General features: G+C 44.7%; 1 pseudogene; it reads right to left on the bottom strand.

Moving 5' to 3' along the window:
- Positions 1 to 6,920: 6,920 nt before the first annotated feature.
- On the bottom strand, positions 6,921 to 7,240 carry LOC137210487 (cytochrome b-c1 complex subunit 7 pseudogene; annotated as a pseudogene).
- Between the last annotated feature and the right edge of the window lie 5,065 nt (positions 7,241 to 12,305).

Consider the following 12,305-nt stretch of genomic DNA (forward strand, 5'->3'; position numbering starts at 1 on the left):
GCAGATGGGGAACTGTGTAATACACATAAGAATATAAAACAAGGGAAGAGCAACGGAAAACCACTGCATTGTTAGAGTAATTCTACCTCCAATTAAAGTTGGAAAATAAACTGTCCACTTTCCAAGAGGATGTCATCAGGGTTTCCATTTGCAGTCATCAAGGACTAGTTCTCACACACTCTCCCCATTCTCTTCCTACCTCTCTGACCATCCTTTCTATTACTTTTATATAAATTTATCCATTTTATTTATTTATTTTTGGCTGCGTTGGGTCTTCATTGCTGCTCACAGGCTCTCTCGAGTTGCGGTGAGCGGGGGCTACTCTTCATTGCGGTGCAAGGGCTTCTCATTGCGGTGGCTTCTCTTGTTGTGGAGCACGGGCTCTAGGCGTGCAGGTTCAGTAGTTGTGGCTCACGGGCTCTAGAGCGCAGGCTCAGTAGTTGTGGCGCATGGGCTTAGTTGCTCCATGGCATGTGGGATCCTCCCGGACCAGGGCTCGAACCCATGTCCCCTGCATTGGCAGGTGGATTCTTACCCACTGCGCCACCAGGGAAGCCCTGACCATCCTTTTTAAATCTTCTGTGTTAAGCTTCTCCATCTGCCTGTTTCTCCAGTGCTGATGTTCCTGAGGTTCCAGTCCTAACTTCCTGCCTCCTCCCCACACATGCTCTTCCTGGTAGGTTCAGCCAATCCTGTGGCCTTTGTTGCCATCTATGTGCCTATATCTCCCCAATGCATATCACAAACCCAGATCATTCCCCCAGAGCTCCCATCCTGAACACCCAACTGCCCATGGTCATCTCCACCTGTAGGAGGTTCCTTCCCTGGGGACACCTGTTTCACTTTAACCACTTTTAACCCCTGGCCCCTCGTTATCTCCTCCACAGCCTCTTGTTTCTGGGGTTCCCTGGTACTTACAAGACAGCTCAAGCTCTCCTGCCTTCTGGGTGTCCATTTGGCTCGTAGGAAACTCATACATATACCTTGGCACCAGAAAGGCTGCTCTACTCTGCTCCCAACCCCACTGAAATAGGTGGAGAGGCCGGATGGGCTCCATTAGCACATGTTCAGCAAGGGAAGGGGATTCCAGGCTCATCACCAGGCAGCACCCTCCCAGCTCTACGAGCACCTCCACTTTGGTTTGGGGACCCAATGCCCCACATTCCACGTGGTGCTACAGAAAGGGGTCAGGTACTGCAACTCACCTGGTAATGACAGCATTCACCGGGCCACCTACCAGATGGGAGACTTTGGGCAAGTTATTTCACGTCTCTGTGCCTCGGTTTCCCTAAGCTTGAGATAGGGACCATAACAGCAACTACCGTGTGGGGTTGTAGTGAGATTGAATGAGTTAGTATTTGTAAAGCATTTAGAGTGACGCCTGGCACACAGTAAGCACTTCACTTAGCACTTCATTTAAGTCAACGAACAACAAAAAAATGCAAGCAGGAATTTTTGTTGCATAAACAGAAGAATGAATAAATGAAAGAATGAAGACAGCCCAACAGCCCTGCCATGGATGTGCCATGTGGTCTAAACCCTTGACACTCAACAGTGTAGTCTGTGGACCTGGAGCTTCCCTGGAAGCAGAACCTCAGGCCACAGTCCAGACCTACTGATCAGAATCTGCATTGTAGCAAGATTTCCAGGCGATTCACATGCACGTGAAGATGGATGGAGAGAGCAGCCCTCATGCCCAACGTTGCCCCTCATCCTCCCTCACTTCTCCGTGCTACAGAAGAGCAGCGTAGACCCGTGCATTCCTCCAGGAGGACCCTTCCAGGTTGGCAAGGCTTTGGGCTGCATAAGCTGAGACCACCACAAGCCTCCACCTATCACCCCAGTGGAGGGTTTCAAAGAGCTCAGTCTGCTTGGAACAGACACAGCCCTAAGCAGGCGCATGGCTAACTCTCTTTGGGAGTCTGATCACATATGGTCCGTGGAGAATCGGTTCTTCTCTGGGTACAAAGGCTGGGAGTGAAGGGGGCCAACCCTCTGGTGCATCAGCCTCCTAACTTGTCCTCGAGTCTTTCAATCCATTCTCCACACTGACGTCAGGGTCAACTTTCTGCAGCAAATCTGACTGTTGACCCTGCTCCTCCTCACTGTTGCCCTCAAGATCAAGTTCAAAGCCCTTAGCTTAGCCCACCAGCTCCTTCGTGGTTTGACTCCAGCCCACCTCTGCAGCCTCTGTCCCTCTACAGCCTCTCTGACACATTTCAGGCCAGCTACATGGAGCCATTTGCTATGCTCTTTCAGGGCTATGGACTTCCAAGGAAGGATATGAAGAGCAGAGAAGAGTGGAGATGTTCCAGGCTGCACAAAGGTGGCAGAGGCATGAGTTTGGAATACGGTGGATGTATTCAGAGCCCAACACTTTGGATGTGCTCTACTCATTGGCCGGAATGCCCTTTCTTCTCTATTTCCAGCTGATAAGCTTGGCCACATCCTTAATATCCAGCCCTGCTGTACTCACCTCTCTAAAACTCTTCTTCTTCTTTTTTTTTTTTCATGGTACACGGGCCTCTCACTGCTGTGGCCTCTCCCGTTGTGGAGCACAGGCTCCGGACGTACAGGCTCAGCGGCCATGGCTCATGGGCCCAGCTGCTCCGCGGCATGGGGGATCCTCCCGGACCGGGGCACGAACCCGTGTCCCCTGCGTCGGCAGGCGGACTCTCAACCACTGCACCACCAGGGAAGCCCCTCTAAAGCTCTTCTTAATCCGTCCAGGTAAAGATGAAGTCTCCCTCCTCTGTGACCAGGAGCATTTTGTGAACAGGTCAATACCACCTGATGTATGGCAGTGTCCTTCACGTACGTGTGGCTGTTTCTTCACTAGACTATTGAGGCAGAGACTGGAGCCCTAGATTCTAGCCTAGTACTTTGCATGTTGTGGGTGCTCAGTGTTTGCTGATATGGGGAATGGCTCTATCACTTCCTTTCCCTCTACTGAATAATTCAATATGCCCCAGTAGATGGGGTTGACTCAGACTCAAGGACAACTGGAATATCTAAGAGGCTAGGGCCTAAGGGTCATATAGACCAACATTGTTATAGTACAGATAAGGGAAAAAGAGCCCAGAGATGTTAAGCAACTTACCCACTGTCACACAGGTAGTTTATAATTCAAACCCAATTCTGCTCTCAGGATTTTTCCCTTTTCTTTTCAACATTTCAAATATATTCTAAAAACTTACATATACTCATGGTTTTAAAAAGTTAAATACTCCAAAAGCGTGTCTAGTAAAATCAAATTCTTGCTCCTTTCCCTGACCCTCAGGCTCTCAGTTTCCAATCAGCAGTTCATTGCTATGCTAATATTTGTATATATTTGCACACACACACATATATATATATACACATATATCAGACTTTCTGTTAATACATATGCCCGTATATGAGATCCACCAGCTTTTACTTACACTCACAGTAACAAATATAGATCACAATTTTTCAAACTATGGATAATGACGCATTAAAATGTTATAAAATCAATTGATCAGGTCAGCATAGATGTGATCTTGTTTGTTTTGTTTACTGAAAAAGAATGAAATGGGATGGAACAGAGGCTAGGACATCTAATATGGAAAGATGAAGTATTGCTCCATGACACTTCTGTTTCAGTTTTTTTTTTTAATCAAGCCTGTGGAGGTATAATTTCCATATAATAAAAATTCACTTTTTTTAAGTGTAAAATTTGATGTGTTTTACCAAATGCATTCAGTCATGTGACCACATCACAATCAAGATATAGGGCATTTCCACCACCCCAGAAAGTACCCTGGTGTTTCTCTAAAATCAATCTCTTCCCCCGTCTTCAGCCCTGGCAACCACTGATTTGCCTTCTGTCAGGAGAGCTTTGCTTGTTTCCACATTAAACAGTTTGTGTTCTTATATATATTTGTAAGCTCCACGATGGCAGAGATTTTTTTTTTTATCTGTTTTACTCACTGCTGTCTCTTCAATGCCTATTTCAGTGTCTGAAAATGTGGTGGTTACTCAATAAATATTTGTTGAAAGAACAAACCAATGAATGAATGAACGAACCAGCTTGTGATGTAAAATATAGTTCTTACAGTGAGTTACGGTCAAAAAAGCTTGGAAGTCCCGGCTGTAGACGAGTCCATAGAGTCCGTACATTTGGAAATTTGTTCCATGTCATTTTAGAGCTGTCACAGTGCTTCTAAAGGCTGCAGAGTATTCCACTGTAAGAGTACACGGTACTTCTCTAACTGGTCCTCTGGTGATATACACAGCAGTTATTTCCAATCTTTTTCTACTAATAATATCCTTATACATATGTCACTAAGCAAATGTGTGCATGTATGTGTAGGATAAGCTCTGGAACGTGATATTGCTAGGTCAGGGGTCAGTGGCGGTTTTTATTTTGCGAGACATCGCTGAACGGTCTTGCAAAGAGGTTTTCCCATATTGCACTCCCCCAGCAATGCTGCAGAGTGCTGGTTTCTCACCCTTAATGTGTGAGCAAACGTCTTTTTTTTTTTTTGCCAGCTTAATAGGTAAATAGGGCACCTTGTAGGAGTTTTCGTTTGCATTTTTTTAGCAGTGAGAGTAAGCCCCCTTTCCTGTGTTTAAAGGCCGCTGTTATCTATTTTTCTATGAACTTGGAACTCTCTGCTCAAGTCCTTTGCTTTTTTCTTTTGGGTTGTTAGTCCTTTTCCTTTTTCATCTGTGGGAATTTATAAAGGTCTTAAGGAAATTAGATCTCTGTCTGCGCTTCACATGTTGGAAACTTTTTTTTCAACCAAGTGTGTTGTTCATCTTTTGGCTTTATAGTCATTTTTGCAAGGCAGAATATGTTAATTTTATGATATCGTATGTGTCAGTCTTCTTTTCTTATATGGATTCTGGATTTTGTGTCATGTTTAAAAAGACGAAGTCCTTCCCCATTTGGATATTATTTAAATAAAATCTCCATGTTTTCTTTTAATACTTTTATGGTGAGGGTCTTTTTTTCCATTTAAATCTTTGCTCCATCTGGAATTTATTTGGGTATGAGGATCTAAGAAGGAATCTGAACTTTGTTTTAGATGGCTACCATTTGTCTAAACATAACACCATTTATTAAATAATCTCCTTTTCTCCCACTGATTTGAAATGTCCTCTTAATCATAAAGTAAATTTCTATGAGTATTTGGATCTATTTCTGTACTTTTCACACTGTTTTATTGGTCTGTCTATTCATGCACCATTACCAAACTGCTTAATTTATGTTAGCTTTATAATATATTTTAATGTCTTTCAGGATTAGACCACCTTTTATTTTTCAGAATTTGATTATTCTCATCTATTTCTTTTTCCACATAAACTTTAATATCTTTAATTCCAGAAAAAATATCCTATTTTTCAACTGGGATTATGCTAAATTTAAATATTAATCTAGAGACAGTTGGCAAATATGTAGTATGCAGCTTCCTCTCTTACAGATATTTTTCCATTTATTCGCATGTTTTTGTATGTTCTTTAGTAGCATCTTCAAATTTTACTCATTGACATCTTACACATAAGCTGATAACTATATTCCTGGATATGTAATCTGTTTGTAGCTATTCAAAATGGACTTCTTTCTTCCATTATATTTTTCTGTCTGTTTCTTATTTTGGAAGATACTGACTTTTTTACCCAGACATCTTACTAAATTCTATTGTTGGCAATGTTTTCTAATAGGATATCCTGGGTGCTGTGAGTATAAAGTCATATCTACAAGTAATGTCACCCTCCTCTTTAATTTTATTTCTCTGCTTTTATTTCTTTCTCCTTTCTGATCACATCAGCTATGCCTTGGGACTATTGTCTGGCAGTGACAGAGATCGTGGACTTATGTTCCTAGGTAATGGGCCTGCTTCTGGGGTTTCATGGTTCAGCATGAATAGTGTGTGTGTCCTCACTCCCCCACAATGTCCTGTGTGTGCCCCCATTGTTTTTACAGCTGGGACTGAGGCAAGGGTGGCCCTAGGGAACAGAGGGAGAACAGAACTGATGCAGAAAATGAGCGAAGTAGGTGGAGTCCGTGTCTCCAGCCTGGGGACCCACAGAGACGCCTCTGTCTCCTCTCTCCTCCTCTTCCAAAGTCTCAGGCAGCCCCCTCCCCACACCGTGGCTCCCCACACCCAGCATCTCACCCCTCATCATGAAAGCTCACTGGAGCTCAGATTCTAGTCCCAGAGCCGGTGCTGTCCACCTGAGCCTCAGTTTTCTCATCTGTAAGGTAGACTCCTACTCACATGCTCTGCCTACTTCCTAGGGTGGATGCGAAAGCAGCAAGGCAACCCTGAGGAATTTAGGCAGCTGGTGGCCCTCCTGCCACACACATTGTCCTTGAGATGATGACTTCAGCTCTCCAGCCAATGGAACCTGAATAGAGTTACGTGCATGGAGAGAGATGCTGCGGGACCGTTTCCTTTCAACTCCATCCCGGGCTTACACAACAGGCTCTGAGGACCAGGGTGAATCTCCAGGCTCTGTAGTCCTGGCTCTCAGCTCCCAAGCAGAACCCTGCCCTTCCCAGGGAAGGATAATAAATGGCAATGGCATTGCCGACTGGCTCACTGGGACCTCCGAGGGCAGAACTGCTCTTTCCAGGTCATGCTGGTCAAGAAGAGCCTCGACAGCCATGAGGGAAAACTTGCTATGGCCAAGGTCAATGTCTGTCTGCCTGTCACTGCCAGTTGGGCAGCAAGTGGGTCTCTGCAGGGCAAAAGATCAGTCCACTACAATCTAGGCAGCCACTTCCAACTTCCAAAAACATTTTTCTTTTCTTTTCCAACAATAACTATAATAGATATTTATTTAAAGTAATACATTTACAGCCCAGATAGTTGTACATTGTACATTTCAGCTTTAACCAACTTCAGAAAATTACTTTAGGACAGCTGCATCCACAGATGTAGGCTACATGATTATTCCTTTGCCCATTCTTCTCTCTTTTCTCTCCCAAATAACCTCTTTCAGATGTGGTTCAAGGTAGAATTTATCCTCCTCATATTTTGTCCACTGCTCTTTAGGCAAGATCAGCTGACTTATGGTCAGGTCCAGCGCTCTCTTAATGCGAAACACTGTGTCATTATAAAGGTTCTCAGGAAGCCTTCTTATGGCCTCTTTTGCGTCATCATTCGTATATACTGTATCATCTTGCATTAAGCCCAGTTTATTGAACCCAGAAGCGTCAAATCCCCTCCAGCCACTTGCTTGATGCTGCAATGGCAGGCCTGTTTGCCATTTTGACCCAAGACAAAAGCATTCCCTGCTGGGTAAGTCCTAGAGCCAAAAACATTTTTCAAAATACACTGACAGGGTTTCCCTGGTGGCGCAGTGGTTGAGAGTCCGCCTGCCGATGCAGCGGACACGGGTTCGTGCCCTGGTCAGGGAAGATCCCACATGCCGCGGAGCGGCTGGGCCCGTGAGCCATGGCCACTGAGCTTGCGCGTCCAGAGCCTGTGCTCCGCAACGGGAGAGGCCACAACAGTGAGAGGCCCGCGTACCGCAAAAAAACAAACAAACAAAAACCAAAATACACTGACAAACAACAAATTGGGAGGGGAAAAAAAGATGTCGACCACAGCTGTGAGTGTAAAGAACGTGGTCCTAGAGCAAATTGATGAGGCAAAATCATTAAGATCATCAATGGGTAAGTGGACAATTTCCAGAAGAAACAGCCAGGAAACGTGAGTTCTTTTTTCTTCTGCCTCCTTTTTACTTATTCATAGTTTCTCAGCCTTCTGTGAAGAGCACTGATGTTACTTTGGCAATCACAGAATAATTATTTTATTAACCTAGACAGCTATCTCGAAAAAGGCCTAAGGCTTCTCCCTTGCTGTCGTGTCCTACAACAAAACAGCACCCGATGTGCACTTAAACATCAGAAGCTGACAGATACTTGGCACATAGATTGGGAGCCACCCTGGGCACAGAGGGGAGGGCCAGCGAGTGGGAGCCCAGGAGGAGTAGAAGACCCAGAACTGTGAAGGAAAAGAATAGCGGTTATGGGTCCAGGGTCTACTGTCAGATGCCCTAGGTTTACCTACCAGCCCGGCTGCTTAGCAACTACGTGACCTTGACCGGCACACTCAGGCTCTAAGACTCATTCCCTGGCAGCTGCACGCACATTTCAACCTTGTGAGAACTCACTGAGGTGATGTATGGGAGGGAATCAGCACCGTGTCCTACACGTGGTAAACGTTCAAAAACTGTACGATTTAATTTGTGTGGTTACTATAACTGAAGAAAGCTTCCTTCTGGAGTAGGAAGGATGGGATTTTAGTCCTCACCTATAGGACTTACTGTGTGACCTTGGGCAAGTCACATCACTCCTGGGTCCCAGATGATCTCTGAAGCCTCTTCCAACCCGGACATTCTGAATCTTGTTCTTAGACCATCGCTATTAGCTTGCTTTGGGTTCAGTGGGATCCCAGCCCACTTTCCTAGTCACTGCCCTCACCCAGATGGGATCCCACGGCACCTTGTGGAGATCCCGTAGTTCATAGCCGGAGACTCTGATGGTGGGAAGCTCACCCATGGGTCGGCCCTCCCTTCCCCAAGGAAGCCAACTTCTTGTTTGGGCCTCTTTGCCATTTCCATGGAGACAAGGGACAGAGCAGGAGGGTACTGAAAAGTCCTTCCTTCAGGAAAAGGTTCCTCCCCTCCCCCGGGAGCCCACATTGCAGTGACGCACTTTCCTGCATCCACTGAAACCAAAAGGATTTCCCATCCCACAGGCCTCTGGGCTATTCTGGGGAAAGGAAACCAGGCCAGGTGGCCCCTTAGAGGTGACGCCCTGGGGAGCCAGTCCAACCCAAGTGCAGCTCTGCCTGCGCCCTGGCAGCTTTCTTCTGATTGGCTGCCCATCCCTCCGCTCCTGCAGGTACCTGCTTGCTCTTTGGATATAAGAGGAATTTTCCACAATTGTTGATCTTGGAGCCAAACCCTCAAGCACCAGAGGACAAAACCTCACAAAGAAGACCTGGAACAGATTGTCTCTTCTCTTAGCAGAGCTCAGACTGCTAGTCCCACACATCCACCTGGACGTGGCGGGACTCACACTTGTGACATCATTTCCAATGCTCCAGCCTCAGAAGCAGTGCCCAACTTAGGAGAGCCCATATCAGCAGGATCATCTGGTTGGATGCCCTTCCTGCTTCTCCTTCCTGTATTGCTGGACCCACCCTAAGTGTGGCCCCCTCAGATGCCCAGGGCCACCGTGTTCCCATCAGGGTAGCACAGGCATTGAATTCTTTGCTTCAAATACCAGTTCTGCCACATACTACCTGGATGATGTTGGGCAAGTCATTTACTCATCTGAGTCTCTATTTTCTCATCTGTAAAATGGGGATAATAAAAACTACATCATAGAGTTTTATGTGTTCAATGAATGTTTCCTCAGGGCTTACTTAAGGGCTAAGATTATGCCAGGTGCTAGAGATACAAAAGTGAGCCAAAATTACCCTAATTCTTGAGAATTAACAGAGACCACGCTTGAAAAGTATAATATCTTGCAGACTTCCATCTCTAACTTTGGTATTTTGTAACACACCAACCCTCCTTCAGAGAATAGCTTTAAAATCTGAATTAAACTACAAAAAAAATCATTTGAAAGCATTGGACAAGGGTTCTCCACCTTTGATGTATGTAAGAGAGATTGTTAAATCAGTTTCCTGGGCTTCATCCCCAGAGATTCTGACTCACTGGGTCAAGTTCAGGTGCATGAATTTGCTTTTCTAACAAGTTCACAGATGATGAAAATGCTGCTTATCCAAGGAGTGCTCTGAATTACATGGCCAGAGGTACCCAGGATTTGAGAGGTCAAGATGCTAGAGAGAGGGGAACACCCTGCAGTTAGCCTGATGTTCTAGATTGCCCTTTCCCTTGTGTTGCAGGAAAAATGTGGTGAGAGGACGGTCATGTCCCAGGTCTCGAGTCAGTCCCTGGGACGGGTCACCAAGTGAGGATCCCTGGCTCCACGCAGGAAAGAATTCAATAGCAAGCCAGAGTAAAGCGAAAACAGGTTTATTTAGAGAGATACGTACTCCACAGACAGAGTGTGGACCATCTCAGAAGGTGAGAGGCGGCCTCAGGGCATGGGGTCTTCTCTTTGGAAAGCGAGTGTGGCCCTGGGAGATACATATTCCATGGAGAGAATGTGGACCATCTCCAAAGGCAAGAGTAGCTGAGGGATGGGGGTGGTTAGTTTTTATGGGCTGGGTAATTTCATAGGCTAAGGAGTGGGGACTCCACTCCAACTATTTTGGGGAAGGGCCAGAGATTTCTAGGAACTGGGCCACGGCCCACTTTTTGGCTTTTCATGGTCGGCCTCAGAACTGTCATGGCGCCTGTGGGTGTGTCATTTAGCATATGCTAATGTATTACAACGAACGTATAATGAGGCTCAAGGTCCGCTGGAAGTCAAAGTTTCCACCGCCTTGGGCCGAGTAGGTTCTAACCGGTTTTTGTGGTATCCTGTTCTTCTTAATGGTTGTGTCATTCTCTTAATGGCTGTGCCCTACCCCCTTCCTTCCTGTCTCGTTGAGCATCTGCCAATTTTATTTTTTTTTATTGAAGTATAGGTGACTTACAATGTTGTGCTTAATTTCTGCTGTAAAGTGACTCAGTTATACATACACATTCTTTTTCATATTCGTTTCCATTATGGTTTATCACAGGATATTGAATATAGTTCCCTGTGCTATACAGTAGGACCTTGTTGTGTACCCATACTATATATAATAGTTTGCAACTGCTAATCCCAAACTCCCACTCCATCCCTCCCCCCCACCCCCCTTGGCAACCACAAGTCTGTTCTTTATGTCTGTGAGTCTATAAGTATTTCATAGATATGTTCATTTGTGTCATATTTTAGATTCTACACATAAGTGATATCATATGGTATTTGACTTTTTCTTACTTCGCTTAATATGATAATCTCTAGGTCTATCGCTGTTACTGCAAATGGCATTGTTTCATTCATTTTTATGGCTAATATTCCATTTTATATACATACACACACACACACACACACACACACACACACACATATATATACCACATCTTCCTTATACATTTATCTGTCGATGGACATTTAGGTTGTTTCCGTGTCTTGGCTATTGTAAATAGTGCTGCTATGAACATAGGGGTTGCATGTATCTTTTCAAATTATAGTTTTGTCTGGGTATATGCCCAGGAATGGGATTGCTGGATCGTATGGAAACTTTATTTTTAGTTTTTTGAGGAACCTCCATACTGTTTCCCATAGTGGCTGCACCAATTTACATTCCCACCAACAGTGCAGGAGGGTTCCCTTTTCTCCACACCCTCTCCAGCATTTATTGTTTGTAGATTTTTTAATTATGGCCATTCTGACCGGTGTGAGGTGATACCTCATTGTTTTTTTGATCTGCATTTCTCTAATGATTAGTGATGATGAGCATATTTTCATGTGCCTATTGGCCATCTGTATGTCTTCTTTGGAGAAATGTCTATTTAGTTCTTCTGCCCATTTTTCAATTGGGTTGTTTGTTTTTTTGTTATTGAATTGTAGGGGCTGTTTGTATATTTTGGAAATTAAGCCCTTGTCAGTCACATCATTTGCAAATATTTTCTCCCAGACTGTAGGTTGTCTTTTTGCTTTGTTTATGATTTCCTTTGCTGTGCAAAAGCTTATAAGTTTGATGAGGTCCCATTTGTTTATTTTTGCTTTTATTTCTGTTGCCTTGGGAGTCTGACCTAAGCAAACATTGGTACAATTTATGTCAGAGAATGTTTTGCCTATATTCTCTTCTAAGAGTTTTATGGTGTCATGTTTTATATTTAAGTCTTTAAGCCATTTTGAGTTTATTTTTGTGTATGCTGTGAGGGTACATTCTAGCTTCATCTATTTACATGTGGCTGTTCAACTTTCCCAGCACCATTTGCTTAAGAGACTGTCTTTTCCCCATTGTATATTCTGGCCTCCTTTGTCGAAGACTAACTGCAAGCATCTGCCAATTTTTAAGCCCTGTGGAGCTGACAGACAAAGTAGAATGCAGCTGTTGAGTTTTCACCAGTGTCACGGCACTTAGGAGACAGAAAACTGAAGTGCAGGGCGACCAAAGTAAACAGGATTCGAGGAGCTAATACTCTGCAGACAAAAATAACTGCAGAGAAGTGACCCCCACATTCTGGACATCTTTTCCTTGTGTTGCAGGAAGGCGGACCCCTTCCAGGGCCCAAGAGTGAGCTCTTGTCTAACACTCGGAAATGAATTGTCCGAGGAGACACACGTGCTGACAGAGCAAGAGACTTTATTGGGAAGG

This window comes from Pseudorca crassidens, chromosome 17 (assembly GCF_039906515.1).
Source record: "Pseudorca crassidens isolate mPseCra1 chromosome 17, mPseCra1.hap1, whole genome shotgun sequence".
Lineage (NCBI taxonomy): Eukaryota > Metazoa > Chordata > Mammalia > Artiodactyla > Delphinidae > Pseudorca > Pseudorca crassidens.